The sequence below is a fragment of the Odocoileus virginianus genome, unplaced genomic scaffold, assembly GCF_023699985.2.
Source record: "Odocoileus virginianus isolate 20LAN1187 ecotype Illinois unplaced genomic scaffold, Ovbor_1.2 Unplaced_Contig_2, whole genome shotgun sequence".
Taxonomy (NCBI): domain Eukaryota; kingdom Metazoa; phylum Chordata; class Mammalia; order Artiodactyla; family Cervidae; genus Odocoileus; species Odocoileus virginianus.
Genome location: NW_027224319.1, coordinates 3,044,808 through 3,061,030, shown reverse-complemented (window position 1 = coordinate 3,061,030; position 16,223 = coordinate 3,044,808). Strand labels below are relative to the sequence as shown.

The window sequence follows — 16,223 nt, the reverse complement described above, 5'->3', positions numbered from 1 at the left end:
CTCAGATGATTAAAATGCATACTCAAGGTTATGAAGCTCTTATATAGAAGAAAGATGCATCTTTATACATCTCGGACTGGAATCATTATACTAGATTCGGTCACTCATTCCCTAACCACATCCCTGGGAGTACCCTGAAGACACTCTTTGCCAAAGTCTTGAGAATTACCTGAATAAGGAAAGAAGGGGAATCCTTGAAAAGTGGTGTTGTACTCTTGCCTGCAGTTTAGATGTGCTTGCGGGAGAGACTGTGCTAAAACAGCCTGATGTCAGTGGTAGGTGAAGGGATACGGAGGTGGCTGAGGCCAAGAGGTGGCACCAGCTTCCAGAAGGTGCTTGGGGTCACAGCAATCAGCAGACAGGCTGGGGTAGCACTCAGAATAGTCTGACCAGTTTTAGAGCTTTTAGCCCTAGCCAGGTGTTCATGGAGTCGTTAGGACTAAAATAGGTTGGCAGCTAACTATGGTGCTACATGACCTTATACCCCTGAACCTCTAGTTTGGCCAAGTGGAGCTTAACTACAGCCACCAGGGCAGTTGCCAGATCCGAGTTATTCAGAAGACCAGAATTTCTAGATAATGTGATAACATCACAAGTATGCACATGACATCTTATATTTAGCCTGGGATAAACTGGTCTCTTCTAGGTACAAAGTCCCACAAATCCTCTTGCCAGAAAATGGCTCTTCATCCCTGGTTTGAAGAGGCTCTTCCCACCTTGCCAGAGTCCTGTAATAGTGTCACCTAGGGAAGCTGTTTTAACAGGGAAACCCAAGTGTCTCCAGGCTGCCCTTACTCTCTGCCATCACCACTTTCCCAAAGGGATCCATGGCCATTTCTCAGGGTAACTATCTTCTGGGGACAGGGAGCTCATCAGAACATCTGCTCTGAGGAGGAGAATCAGACATTTGCTCTGAGGCACCCAGGACTCCATGATGGTACCTAAAAGAACCAGTCCACCATAGTCAGCCCCCTGATATCTTACACAGTTATATCCTAGCACATAACGGCTCATTTCCCAGGTCAGCAAGAGGAAGAATCCCCACCCTGACTCTCTGACCTTGGATTAAAGGCAAATGTAGTAAGAAGGAGGGAACCCCTAGAGTTCCTCTTGCATCCCCAAGTTATAAACAATAAGGGACATCCCCCCACCCCGCAAAGATGATCTGGTTCTGGCCCTCCTGTGTCCCCAGTTGCCAGCAGCAAAGACCATTGCCGCACATCTGGCATCTGACATGGTACTTACTTCAAGTACCCAAGGGGCAGGTTGTTTATAGTCCTTATAATCTGGGAGGGGGCAATGGTTTGTCCTCAGGTAGTATGGGCCCACTCCATGTTTGAATTCACCTCGCATGGCTGCCATATTTCTTCCAGCAACAACATCTGCAGACTTAGTGAATGCATTACTCTATCACTGCAGTATTCCACACCACATGCATCGCAGCAGCAATTTTTTTCAGAATGAAAGAACAGAGGGAGTGAGATGAAAAACTATGGCATTCACTGGTCTTATAGGAGGTTAGAATCTTTAAGGGAGTCAGTAATGAGTCAGTGGTGTTTATGCTTTTACTTCTTCCCTAATCACAGGGATTGTCCTGTGCATGGAAAATCAGATGTAATGCAAGATGAAGGATAAATGAGTTGATGCTGCATTTGGCCTCCTCCTACCCTTGGGACAGGCTTCCCAGGTGGCCAAGTGGTAGAGAATCTGCTTACCAAGAGTCACAAGAAACGTGGGTTCCATCCCCGGGTCAGGGAGATCCCCTGGAGAAGGAAATGGCAGCTCACTCCAGTATTCTTGCCTGGGAAATCCCATGGACAGAGGAAGGAGCCTGGCAGGCTAAGTTTATGAGGTCGTAAAGAGTTGGATATGACTGAGCACGCACACAGGCACCCTTGGAACAACTGAAAATAACATCTTGCTATCAGCAAGTGACTCACCTTCAGATGCTCGGTCATTTTGATTTTCCCAACAGGTGAGAAATTGCACCTGGAGTGGGTACAGTTGACGTCCTGCCACCAAACTCCTCTCCTGACCAGTGCACCCAGCCCCCAGCTGCTGCAACTGGGGGCAACCATTTTACGGCTGTTGCCTCCTCCAGAGAATCATCCTCAATGAAGGGAGCCATCTGACCCAGAAGAGCCTGGAGGTTCTGCCCTCCTGCAGAAGCAGCCAGCAGCCAGCAGGGACTGGACTGGGTGTCCAAGGGCCAAAGGCCTGAACTCCAGATGGAAAGATTCATGCCTCTGAGCTCCCCCACAGGATCAGGCCAACCTGGGCCCTAGTTCAGCCTACATGTTTCCCCAGCCTTTTCCCTGCTCCATCCCGATTCCCTCACTCCCCTATAGGTTTACCTGGGAGCAGTCTCCCAGTAAACCCCTGTCTCAGGCTCTGTTTCTGGGGAACCCAACCAAAGGCCGTGCCTCTGGGGCTGTCAGAGGAGGGAGACTCCACAAGGAACAGGGCCGGCTCCTCGTGGCTCTGCCTGGCCCATGCTGTGGGCTTGTGGGCAGGCTCTGGGAACTCCACTGGGCTGGTAAGCAGACTGGAAGGCCTAGAGGAAGCCCAGCATAACCCCGGGCCTGCCAGGCTCTCCTCATCTACAGCACCGCACGGCTCCAGAGGAGCAGGGCAAGCTCATTAAGAGCCATCTGTGCCGCCTTCTAGCACAGCCAGTAATTTCACTACATGGCAGCTCCCGTGTCCCTGGGCACCTCGAGTGAGCGCTATGAATCACTCGCAAGATTGGCAAGATGTGCCAAAGGGCATCCTTATTATATTCAGCTGGGGCTGTTTCTGAAGGATGTAAGGTTGGAAAGAAAAAAATGAAAGTTTCATGGTTGCAACTTGAGCTGTGCGACATACGCAGCTGAAGCCCAGGAGCCACAGCCAGCTGGTGGGGATGGTCCTGCTCTCCCAGTGGCTCCAGGGAAGGCAGGAGGGGAAGGCTGAGGATCGGTGGGGTCCCCAAGAGGCACGGAGGCAGGGGAGGCTCCCCATGTAATCGTGGGACAGTGGGGGCTGCAGGGGAACTGAAGGGGCTGGCGTTAAGGTCCAGAGACACTCATTCAGGTTCTGGCTGTGATCTTCACTAACTCCAGGCAGACCTTGGAGATATTATGGGTTGTATTCCAGACCACAGCAGTAAAGCGAGTATCACAATAAAGCAGTCACAAAAATGTTTTGGTTTCCCAGGGCACAGGGAAGTTATGTTTACATTATACTGTGGTCTATCAAGTCTCCAATAGCACTGTCTAAAAAACAACGTAGATACCTTAATTAAATAATATTTTATTGCTAAAAATTTTTAACCATCATATGAGCCTTTCAAAGCAACAGTGGTAACATAAACACTGCTAATCACAGATCAGTTTAACAAATAAAACCATGCTGAAAAAGTTTGAAATGTTGTGAGAATTACCAAAATGAGACCAAGAAACATGAAGTTAGCAAATGCCACTGGGAAAACAACGTTGATAGGCTTGCTCAACACAGGGTTGCCATAAATGTCAATTGTAAAAATAAAACCAATTCCCCCTCCAAAAATCAAATGCATTATCTTTGAAGTGCAGTAAAGTGAACTACAATAAAACGAGGTCTGCCTGTACATTTCCTTGAGCCAGTTACCCTCTTTCTTTCCGCTTGCTTTTCCTTTCCTGTAAAGCCCAGCTCATAAGGTCTCCGGGGAGTAGCATGTGAGAGAGCTGATACACCGTGAAGTGCTGGGCAGAACAGCAGTTGTTAGGCAGAAAAAAGAGGACCCGCAGAGCCTCTGGTATTTCTTCTCCATCCTGGGCAGGAAGGCCGGGCAAACTTGCATGGAGCCCTCGGGGAGGAAAGCTGTCAGAGCAAAATGCTTTCCAGACATACCTTCAATCACCATGTCACTTCACTGTCCCTAGTTCCTCTGAGGAAGCGTATATTTTAGGGGTGTTAAATTGACGCTGCCTGTTTCCGTGTGGGCAGCTACAGGTCCAGACAGGACGGATTGAGCTGATCTATATTTTGATGGTGGAAAAGATTAATTCTGGGCCTGCTCAACTGTCAAGATCCTCCTCTGTGACCACACAGAGATACAAGGCGTCCCAGCACAGCGTGGACGCCCACCCAGGTCTGCGGCTCCAGAGTGCTTTGGTTTACACTTCTCTTCCCCAAGACTGCTGTTCAAGAAGAGATTTTTGCTTGTCTTGCATATAGTCAGTAAAGGAAAATGAGTTTGCATTTCTCAAGTCCTGTGAACCACCTCAGGGAAACACACTTGAGTCATCCTTTCTTTTGGTGAAATCTCAAAGAGAAGTCCCTTACTTCACTAGCAAGCACACGTTCAGCCTCTTCTGGGTACCCAGCCTCATGCTAGGAATGTGGCAGGGCTTCAATACATGGCGGCACTCTAGTTCGCATTCACAAGTCATTAGGTCTTCCCTGCTGGCTCAGACAATAAAGAATGTGCCTGCAATGCAGGAGACATGGGTTTGATCCCTGGGTTGGGAAGATCCTCTGGAGAAGGGAATGGCTACCCACTCCAGTATTCTTGCCTGGAGAATTCCATGGACAGTGGAGCCTGGCGGGCTACAGTTCATAGGGTCGCAGAGTCAGACACTACTGAGCGACTAACACACAAGGGGAAAGAAAATTGGACCTGGAGTCAAGGACCCCTGCACTGGGAGTGCAGAATCTTACTGTTACTCACCCTGTCTGTGACGGTCTCCTCATCTTTAAAATGGAAGTTCAAAAGATTGGGTATGAGGATGAAATGAGAAAAGAGAACAGTTTATGACTATGTAACTGTGGAATATTAGAGATGGAAGAGAACTTTAACTGTGGCAGCTAGTTCCTCCAAAATGTTCCCCCCTACCCCCTGACAAGTGAACCAAGCCTCTCAGAGCTCACATCTGCCAGTACTCACTCTCTTAGACCATACAGAGCCTTGAGACTTCCCTGAAGGTCCAGGCACTAAGACTGCCCTCCCAGCGCAGGGCGCCTAGCTTTGATCTCTGGTCAGGGAACTAGATCCCACACGCCACAGCTTAAAAAAAAAAAAAAAAAAAAAGACCCCACAGCTGCAACTAAAATATTGGCATATTGCATGTAGATGGAAGATCCTATAGGCTGCAACTAAGACCCAGCACCAAACCAATCAATAAATAAACAAAATCAACCAAATCGATAAATAAACAAAATATTTTTTAAAAAAGATCACAAGGAGGCTTGAGGCTTCCATGACTGGGTCTCTTGGGTAGTTTACTTCTGGGATACTTGCCCTTAGGACCCGGCTCCCATGCTGTGCAAAGCCCCCAAGTCCCACAGAGAAGCCAGCGGAGGCACTCTGCCTGCTACCAGCTGAGCTCTCAGCCACCCGCTAGGATCAACTATCAGCTGTGAGAGTGAGCCGTCTCCATGGCCAGCCCAGTCGAGCCTTCTGATGACTCCAGCCAATGTCTGAAGGCAACTGCATTAGACCCCCACGTGGGAACTTCTCAGCTGAGTCCAAATCAACCCACAAAATGGCAAATGACAAGAAATTGTTCTTGAAGCTACTAGATTTTAGAGCATTTTATTACACATCAGTAGAAAACCAGAAGGAAAATCTATTTCAGTAGTTATTAAAATTGGGGACACATGGGCTCCTTTGAGAAGAATAATAGTACTCATTACATTCTAGGGCTGACGCCAAGTGCTTTACTTAAGTAAATAAGATTAAATAAGAATTCCATTGTTTAATCCACATAATCAGGGGTCCCCAAGTTCCAGGTCACAGAAGACCCAGCAGGAGGTGAGTGACAGGCGAGAGAGAGGAGCTTCAGCTGCTGTTCCCCATTGCTCCCCATCACGTGCATTCCACCTGAACCATCCTCCTCCCACCCTCACTCCCGTCCGTGGAAAAACTGTCTTCCACCAAACCACTCCCTGGTGCCAAAAACATTCGGGGACCACAGATCATGATGACCCTCTGTGGTGGGTTCCATTATCATAATCCTCATTTTACAGATGATGGAACAGAGGCATACAGAGGTTGTGTGATGAAAACTGGAGGCTTCTTTCCCCAGAGAAATGTCCTCATCATGCTCCAACACTGATAACTGACATTTCCCTGTCTGAGAAGCTCTGATGAACCTAACTCTTATAGGTGACATTAGCCAACTGTGGAGCAGAGAAGTATAGCAACTGCTTAAGAGTACTGCCTTAGTTCAAGGGAAGCCATTCTCAAGTTGGCACAGAAAAGCCTATATGAAAAAAAACTGGTGAGCCGCCCTAAGTAAAAGGGAACCTCACACGTCCTTATACACGGCAGCTCCCCAAGCAGAATATGTATGACTGTGTGTGTCTGTGTGACTGGGTATGTATGTCTAAGGAATGAAACTATAAAAGTGCTGGAAGACAATCATGTCTGTCATTATTACAGCTGGAAGTTTGAGAGAATCGTGAAAGATAGAAAACAGATGAAACTGACCTGATCTGACAAAGTGAAATAGGATCACTGAGGCTTTCATCTCCTAGGGAGACGACAAAAACATTAAGAAAAAAAAAAAGAAAGAAAGAAAGTAAAGACAGTGAAAGTCGCTCAGTCGTGTCTGACTCTTTGCGACCCCATGGACTATATGGTCCATGAAATTCCTCCAGGCCAGAATACTGGAGCGGGTAGCCTTTCCCTTCTCCAGGGGATCTTCCCGATGCAGGAACCGAACCAGGGTCTCCTTCATTGCAGGCAGATTCTTTACTAACTGAGCTATCCTAAACAAACCAGAAAATTTTACCAGTAGGAGCCAGACAAGGGCATAATCTAATGACATAAGAATTCAAGAAGTGGTGACAAAGGGTAAAAAATAACTCGGAATATGATGGAGTGCAGCCTACCACCTACATGTAGCGCTGGTGAGTCAACAGGATCCTGAGATTTCTATTTATAGGCCTATTCTGGAGAGAATGTGACATTTTCTTTTCCTCTTCTGTTTGGGTGGGGGGTGGGAGGGAGAGTAAGAGTAGTAGAAGCAGCCACCGAGAGGAGAAGGGAGGCTCTTTCTCAGATGGAAGCAGGGGCTTCAGGACTCCACACTGAGTTAGGAGAACACCCCTACCCCATGCTCTCGGGTTACAGAAAGGCAGATGGAAGATGCAATACTTGGGGGAAATTTCCCACAGAATATATTCTGTGTGTATATGGCTGTCCACATTCAAGCTATGAAAATAGACACCGATAAACAGAAATAAAAAAGGACAAAGTATGCCAAAGATAAGTTGAAGAACATATTCTAAAAGAAAGCACAACTTGGGTGATTTCCCTGGTGGTCTAGGGGTTAAGACTCCAAATTTCCAATGCCGGGGCTGTGGGTTCCATTCCTGGTCAGGAACTAAGATGCCACATGCTGTGCAGTGCAGTCAAAAAGAAGAAGAAAACTCCAGAGAGAATCTAAACTTAAAGAAAGGAAAGAAAACACAACTCAAAAAACAGAACATGAGTGCTTCTTCTCATGAACTGATGAATTCAATGGCACAAGAACTGAAAGGTGAGTTGACAAGATCAATAGACTAGAGTTAAACTAGATCTTTCAGAATTAAGAAAACAAATCTAGGACAAAAAAATACCATAAAAGAGTTAATTAAAATATTACAACTGTAAGAAATAGAAGGCTCAAGATCAAATTGCCATCATAAAAGAACTTATAATAATCATGACAATGCAAAGGAAAAATACAAAGATATTAATGCAATTAGAAAGAAGAGAATAGATATTATGAACAAGGACAAGCCAACAAAGAGAAAGCAAACAATTTGAGCATTCTGCAACAAAGTATCTTAACACAATAAACACACTCTCTCTCTCTCTCTCTCTCTCTCTCTCACACACACACACACAGTCACACTCTGAAAACGAGGTGACATAGAAGACATTCTGCCTATCAGAGGCTGACTGCAAGAAACAGGGACCTAGGACCAGTTCTGCTGGAGGAGAAAAGGCTTCCCCTGAGATTTCAAGGCCACTGGCCAACACTCATACAGATTTGGACATTGATATACACCAAAAAATCCCAAGGTAAGAATTTAATTTAGAGGGACCCAGGTCTTTAGTGCCTAAAACTCCTGACAGAAGCAAGCATGTATCTCCAACCCAGGTCTCGTAAAACTCCTACAGGCAAAGTTCCATCATATATGAGCTCACAATATAAAACCAGAAAATGTCCCCAATAACAAGCCATCGTAATGAGTAAGACTTGGCAGGGGAAAAATGTTACTCATAAAGATTAGATATTAGAAATCTCGAATTGAAAATATTTTAATATGATCATGTAAGTAACAGAATTTTTTAAAAGCAAGAAACTATACAAATGAGCAGCAAATGTACTATAAAAGAACCAAATAAGACTTCTTCTAAAAATGAAGACTACAATAGAAATGAAAATATCCATGAAAGATTTGAAAAGCAAAACAGACACATCTGAAAAAAAGAATCAGTGAACTCAAATATAAATCTGAAGAATTTACACAGAAAACAGCTCAGAGAGGATGGAAAACTCTGGTTAAGAAAATTATAGAATGGAGTGATAAAAGTTCAACATACATTTAATCCGGGTTAGAAAAGTAGATAATAGAAAGAATGGAGGAGAGGCAATAATTAAAGAAATAGTAGCTGAGAATTTTTGCGGAATCCAGTGAAGATATGAATCCTCATATTTAGAAAAGTGAAAGTCACTCAGTTGTGTCCAACTCTTTGGGACCCCATGGACTCCAGGCCAGGATACTGGAGTGGGTAGCCTTTCCCTTCTTCAGGGGATCTTCCCGACTCAGGGATCAAACCCAGGTCTCCCGCATTGCAGGCAGATTCTTTACCAGCTGAGCCACAAGGAAAGCCCAAGAACACTGAAATGGGTAGCCTCTCCCTTCTCCAGCAGATCTTCTCCACCCAGGAATCAAATGGAGGGTCTCCTGCATTGCAGGTGGATTCTTTACCAACTGAGCTATCAGTGGAAGTCAAATTCCTAAACAGAATAAACCATAAAAAGGCCATGTCCAAGACACATCATAGTGAAAAAGACAGAACGCCAAAGACAAAAACAAGATCTTAAAAGAAGTCTGAAAGGAAAGATAGATTTCCACAACAATATAAAGGTCAACATCTGACTTCTCAAATATGGAAGCTAGAAGATAGTGGGGTCAAATTTTCAAACTGCTGATAGAAATAACTGTCAACTAGATTTATAAACCCAACAAAGCTATACTTCTAGAACAAGGGAAAACAGACAAGAGGGGGTTGTCACCACAGCGGCAAGGGAGCAAATGACAGTGCAGTTTCTCAGAGAATTATGCCACCATTTAAAAAATAAAAAGAAGAGATGAACACTATCAGGTAACCTAGAAAAATGCTTAGAAGAGTGAGAAACAGGACCTTCATGTGTTAAATATGACTACCTAGAATAACAGAACAGAAGAAAATAAACTTCAATGGTAGGACTCCCATAGTGGTACAGTGGATAGGAATCTGCCTGCCAATGCAGGGGACACAGGTTCAATCCCTGGTCTGGGAAGATCCCACATGCCGCGGAGCAGCTAAGCCCATGGGCCACAACTACTGAGTCTGTGTGCTGCAACTCCTGAAGCCTGTGCCCCAAGAGCCTGTGCTCCACAACAAGAGAAGCCCATGCACCATAACGATGAATAGCCCCTGCTTGCTGCAACTAGAGAAAGTCCAGGCACGGTAACGAAGACCCAGTGCAACCAAAAATAAAATTAATTAATTAATTTTTTAAAAACTTCAATGGTATTAGTGATGGTATTAAGAAAGTGGGACTTTTGAGTTATTTTAAAACTTTTCTGAAATGGGGGTATTATTTTTACAGAAAACTCAAATTTCCCCAGGTCTTACCAAAATGAGAGAAGTTATGCTGAGGTCACAGTAGCAGGAATGAGTTGTATTGGCTTTGACCTCTAACAGATGCGTGGACTGACAGTGATTGCTTGAAGAGCTACACTGTGACATATTCTGAAGCCTCACTGAAGTTCAAGGGCACAGAATGCTGAATCAATTCATCCTGTCTGCCATGGGAGCAGAATCAGAGCAACGGCACGTGCACTTTATGTTGGTCATTCTAGACTTAAAGATTCCAATTTGCCTATGGCTTATTTTTTTTAAATTAAGATATAATTAGCACACAGCAAGGAGCAATGAGCTTAGGTGTTCCATTTGATAGGTTTTGACAATTGTCTACATCCTTGAAACCATCACCGCAAGCCAGATATAGAACATTTTCATCATCTGGCAAGTTCCCTCATGTTCCACCCAGTCACCTTCTCCACCCTCAGCTTCATTCTGCATCCTCTCACCATAGATTAGTTTTTGGCTGTTGGAGAATTGCATAGAAATGACTGTGGACTCCGGCTCAGCATAATGCCTGTGAGCGTCATTCATCATAAAGTATATACTATTAGTCCATCCTTTTAAATTACTGACTGTATTTCACTTCATGGAAAATTTATTCATCCATTTTCAACTTGATGGTCATCTGGGTTGTTTTCAGCTTAAGGATATTTATAAAGTTGCTTACGAACATTCACATCCAAATCAATTTGTGGCTGTATGTTTTCATTTTCTCGGGTAAGAATGGAACTATGGAGTCACAGGGTAGGTGTTATATATGTTTAACTTTAGAAGAACGTGTCAAACAAGTTTCCAAAGTCATTATACCATTTTGCATTCCCACCTTCACTGTTCCACTTCCTCACCAAGAGGTGGTCTCATTCGGAGGTTGGCCATCCTAATGGGGTGGAATGGTTTTTCAAGGCAATAAGAAATATAGGACTTAGGGCTGTGAGCTTACAATTAAGAAGCAGCATATCAGAATTAACAGAGAACACTGTTGCAATGACCTGGATAAATTACAAAGCAGGAAGAGGAGGCAAATTATATTGTTGAAATCTCAGCCTGTTCCATTAATGTTCCAGCTACTGTAAGCCCAAAAGCCTTTTCTTTCTCTTTTGACTCCCTGTATGAATTCCTCGTGGGCTTCCCTGTTGGCTGAGTGGTAAAGAACCCACCTGCCAATGCAGGAAACATGGGTTTGATCCCTGGGTCGGGAAGATCCCCTGGAGGAGGAAATGGCAACCCTCTCCAGTATTCTTGCCTGGGAAATCCCATGGACAGAGGAGCCTGGTGGGCTACAGTCCAAGGGGTCACAAAGAGTTGGATGTGACTTAGCGACTAAGCAAAGTTTTTCATCGTGGTTTCAACTGTTATTTCCTTGATGTCTAAAACATTGGAGACTTTTATCATATGCTTAATGGCCAGCTGTGTAGCTCTTTTGTTAAGTGTTCCGGTGTGTTTTATTGAGTATCAGAATGAGCTCATCTTTAAAAGGAAGTATATGGGAAGCTCCCCTGTGGGCTAGGCTCTGGCTTCTGTATCAAGCTTCTTTCATTGTTGTCATCATCATCACAGAAATTGCCGTGACTGTCAGGCTTTCTTACCTCTGGTGCCCAGGTGCTCTGTCCTCCAGTTTACTGAGCTCCTGAGCTCTCTGCCTCGGGGCCTCTCTGACTCTGCCTTGAGATACTGCAGTCTTGACTTCTGCTCACCATCCAGCCATAGTGGTTGCCCTGGTTCAGAGAGTGGGCTTGTTGCTTGGTTACCATCTTGCAGGCCCAGCTCTGGCTGGTCCAGCCCTGCCTCACCTCCTGGCCTCTCCTGCCTGAGTCCCGCGCATCTGGAAGTGTCTGCCCTGGAAAGACTGGGGTTCAATGGTATTGATTCCACACCCATTAGGAGCAGCTGCTAAGAGACAGGGTGATCGAGTTGTCTGGCTATTGGGCTTGTTTTCCCTTGAGTTAAGTACTTTGTGGGTACTTTTTTCCCAAATGGAAAAAAGAAAAAGAAAACTATTTGCCACTACTTTTAAGTGGGAAAGAGAAAAAGCTGGCAATGAGAGCAAATGGAACTTCCACTTTCTCCTTTCACAAAAGCTTATTGTCTCTGTAGCCCACTGTCACTGTTCCCAGTGTCCTCTGTATGCATTACTTCTTAATTAAGATCAATATTTTAGTTGTGGAGGAACCTTAGTCATGGGAGTAGAACTTTTATCTCTCTGGCTGTGTCTTACCAAGACAAGTCAATAGCACCATCTCCCGCGGGGCAGTTTGTGAGTGAATGAGTGAAAATAAGCTAATAACGAGGACTTTTCCCTCCATGGACCCAGGTGCCTGGCATGTCCAGGCGGGAAAGACAGTGGACGCAGCTGGCAGAGTACCAAGGGCCAAAGCTGCAAAGGCTGTTGCAAATTTACAGGAGACCTGTTTCCAGGTTACACAGGGGTGTCGGGTGGTGGTGTGACCTGCGCTGAGACTCAGCTGTGTCATGAACTGACCATGCCTAGGGCTGGTTCTTACTGTCCCCCACGCTATTTGCACTTCTATAGAAAGGGAATAATAATGCCTGCCTTGCCCATTAATAGAATCAACAAGGAAACATTCAGCCCTGTGCCAGGGGGCGGGAAAATACTTGAACAGCACAGAGGCTGTCTCCGGAGCTAGCCTCGTGGTTTAGGAGTTGGACATTAGAATCAGGACATAAATAATGTGTGATGAGCTTTATGATGGGGAAGTACAGAGAATTCTGAGAGCCTGGAGGAAGGATACTTAAAGCAGGCGCGAAGGGTTGGGAAGGACTTCCACAGGAGATGGCATCTAAGTGGTCCCCTAAAGAGACGGGGAATTAATCAGGCAAGGAAATAAGAGAAGAGATTTCTGTATTGGGAAGAGCATTTACGGAGGAAAGGCCTCAGTAACAGAAAATACAGAGCATGTTCAGGAAAGTAAAGGACTTTCAGATGAATGGGCTTGGAAGGCATAGAGGGTAGAGAAAAAAAAGCTGGAAAGAGCTGGCGTTATAAGACACCATGGAGACAACTCACTCCTACTATGTACTGATCAAATTTCTGACCCAAAGAACCCAGGAGCATAATAATAAATGGTTGATGTATGCCATCGAGTTTGGGGGTAATCTGTTATGAAGTAATGGTAATTGTAATATTATTTTAATGAAGTTCAGTGACATTAGAGTAACAGAAAAGCGATGCTTACAAAGCTATGACTATCCCTCCTCCTCTCTGTCCCAAGCGTTCATACTGTTGTCCCAAAGGGGTGTCACTCTTTAGCTTCGTGTAGACAAGAATTTTAATCTTAAAGTCTGTTTTTTTCAGAGATATCAAGGAATCCAATTTAAGCCACAGAAACTCTTTAAAGTCTCCTATTCTCTACTCTCTAGCATGTAAGGCTTCTCGTATTTTTTCACTCTTCCACTCCAACGTAACTGTCTCATCCATGCTGTCTTTTCCCACCATCTTGGCCCCGTAAACTCTTCTCTATGAATGCATTTCCAGGCAAGGTGCTCCTTTCACATTGCACAGACCTGCTATGCTAAGCAGCCTTAGGATTGCCTTTTTTTTGGTAATCAGACCATATACTTTTTCTTTCAATCTTTAAAGCTGGAGAAAGAGGAAAAGTGACCTAAGAAGAAACAAAATCTGAATTGTCCCATATCTATAAGACAATTGAATTCATAAATAAGAAAAAAAAAGTTCACTACAAGAACACGCCAGGCTTATTGGTCAATGCTGTCAAAAATTTAAGGAAGGGATAATATGAATCTCACATAACCTCTTTCAAAAAATAGAAGCATATCTCTAATACCAAAACCCGACAAACACATTACATAAGAAACACAGGGACTTCCCTGATGGTCCAGTGGCTAAGACTCCAAGCTCCCAATGCAGGGGCCTGGGTTCGATCCCTGGTCAGGGAAGTAGATTCCACGCGCCACAACTAAGAGCTTGCATGCTGCAACTGAAAGAACCTGCATGCTGCAACTAAGACTCAGTGCAGCCAAACAAATAAATACTTTTCAAACAAAGAAAGAAGTGCAGACCAATATTCCTTATGAACCCAGACACAAAAATCCTTAACAACAACAACAAAAAATAGTAAATCAAATTTAACAATGTTTCTAGGGTAATGTTTCATGACAGAGTGACGTTTATTGCAACAATGCAAGACATTTCACATTCAAAAGGTAACCAGCATATATATTGATATTAGTTATCTATTGCTACATAAAGAAATCACTTCCAAAACTCAGCATACTAAAGCAATGAACATTTATTATCTCGCCATTTCTTTGGGTGAGGAATCCTGCCGCCATTTAACTGGGTTTTCAGGCACAGGGTCTCTCATGACGCTGTAGTCAAGGGGTAAGTCTGGATAGTGGTCTCATCTGAAGACTTAAACGAGGGTGGCCCTGCTTCAAGATCACTCCTGTGGTTCTCAGTAAGATTCAGTTCCTTGTGGGCTATTGGACTGAAGCCCGCAGTTCTTCTCTGTCTAAAGGCCAAGGGCTTCCCTCAGTTCCACACCATGTGGACCTCTTGCCCCACAGAGCGGCTCACGACATGGCAGCTGGCTTTCCTCAGAGCAAGTGAATGAGGAAAATCACCCATGATATAAGTCACAGTCTTTTTATACCTGGATAACTGGGGACCATGTTAGAGGCTGCAAACCACATTGAAGTTCAACTGATTTGAAAATCAGAATAAAGGTAAAAATATGATCATTTCATTAATGAAGAAAAAGTGTTTGACAAAATTCAACATCCATTCATAATAAAAAACTTTCAGCAAATTATTAATAGAAGATAACTTTCCCAACATGACAAAAGACATCTATGTAAAACTTAAAGATAACATCATACTTAATGATGAAAGAATGAGTCCTTTCCTTCTAAGAATATGAATAAGGCAAGGATGTTCATTCTGAACACTTCTATTCACTATGGTCCTAGAGGTCACAGCAAGTTCAATAAAACACAAAAAATAAATAAAAGGTATAAATATAGGACAGGAAGAAGTAAAACTATCTCTGTGTGTAGATAATATGCTTATGTACATAGAAAATCCTAAGGAATCTTTTAAAATTACTAAAAGTAACAGATGAGTTTAACAAGCTCACAGAACACAGTGCTAATATATAAAAATCAATATTATTTGACACAAACAAATTAAAAGAAAAAATTTTAAGGTATCATTTATAAAAGCATCAAAAATATGATATTTAGGAATAAATTTAATGACAGATGTGCAAAACCTCTGCTAAAAAACTCCCTAAATGCAGAGTCAATTAAAGATTAATGGACTAAAGGAGGAAAGTAATCACATGATTATTTTAATAGAGGCAGAAAAGGTCATTTAACAAATTCCAACTCTTATTTATGTTCAAAAACCTATTTTCAGTTCAGTTCAGTTGTGCAGTCATGTCTGACTCTTTGAGACCCCCATGGACTGCAGAACGTCAGCCTTCCCTGTCCATCACCAACTCCCAGAGCTTACCCAAACTCATGTCCGTCTGCATATTCCCATCTCTTCAAGAAAACCTATTTTAGAAAACTAAAAAAGAAACCCCTTAAATACAGCTGCCAAAAATACATGAGTTCAGTTACCTAAGGTCAGATGGCAAACTACTCTAAGACAGAATGGCTTAAAACCACAGCAATTTATACTTCTCATGACTCTGTGGGTGTGAAGTTGGGCAGTGTTCAAAGCTGGGCTGTTTTTCCCACTCCATCTGGCATTGGCTGGGATCACTCACTCACCTGCATTCAGAGGGTGGCTGGGCTGGGTCAGAAGGTCCCAGAAGGCTTCACTCACATCTGGCCCCTCCCCTGGCCTCTCCCTCTCCATGTGGCCTCTCATCAGCCAGCAGTGTAGCCCAAGTCGTTTATGGCACAGCACAGCCTCCCAAGGGCATAGCAGCACTTCCAGCACATTCCGTTGGCCAGAACAAGTCACAGGCTAGCCCAGGATCACCTGGAAGGGAAAACAAATCACAGCTCTTGATGGAAGGTCAAGGATTGATGGTGACCGTCTTTGAAGGCTATCTACCACAATCAATGGATGAAAAGATGAACAGACAAATGAGTTATAACCTTCCTTCCAGTTCTCACTCTGGTTAAAGAAATGAGGAAACTAAACCAAACATTCTTGCTTCTTTTTAGCCTGTCTTTCTTTAAGCAGAACATAAACTTGGTGACAGGTTTTTTTTATGTATTTCCTGGTCTGTATAAGCTCCAGTACGATGTCAGTGTCACATAAAATGGCTGACAACTTTTTAGCATCTTCTTCAGTGTCCTTTTGGTCCCACCTGCCCCCTCCCGCCTTCTCCTCTCATTCAGCTTCTTATCATTCTCTTCA

The 16,223-nt window shown here is 43.9% G+C and overlaps 1 protein-coding gene across 1 annotated transcript in view; it reads right to left on the bottom strand.

Annotated features, from left to right (window-relative positions):
- Window positions 1-16,223, bottom strand: part of LARS2 (leucyl-tRNA synthetase 2, mitochondrial) — a 258,562-nt gene that overhangs the window by 225,740 nt on the left and 16,599 nt on the right. The window contains exon 2 of the mRNA XM_070463340.1: window positions 15,626-15,839. The gene's annotated coding sequence lies outside the window, so the exon portion shown is untranslated. The remainder of the gene's footprint in view (window positions 1-15,625; window positions 15,840-16,223) is intronic.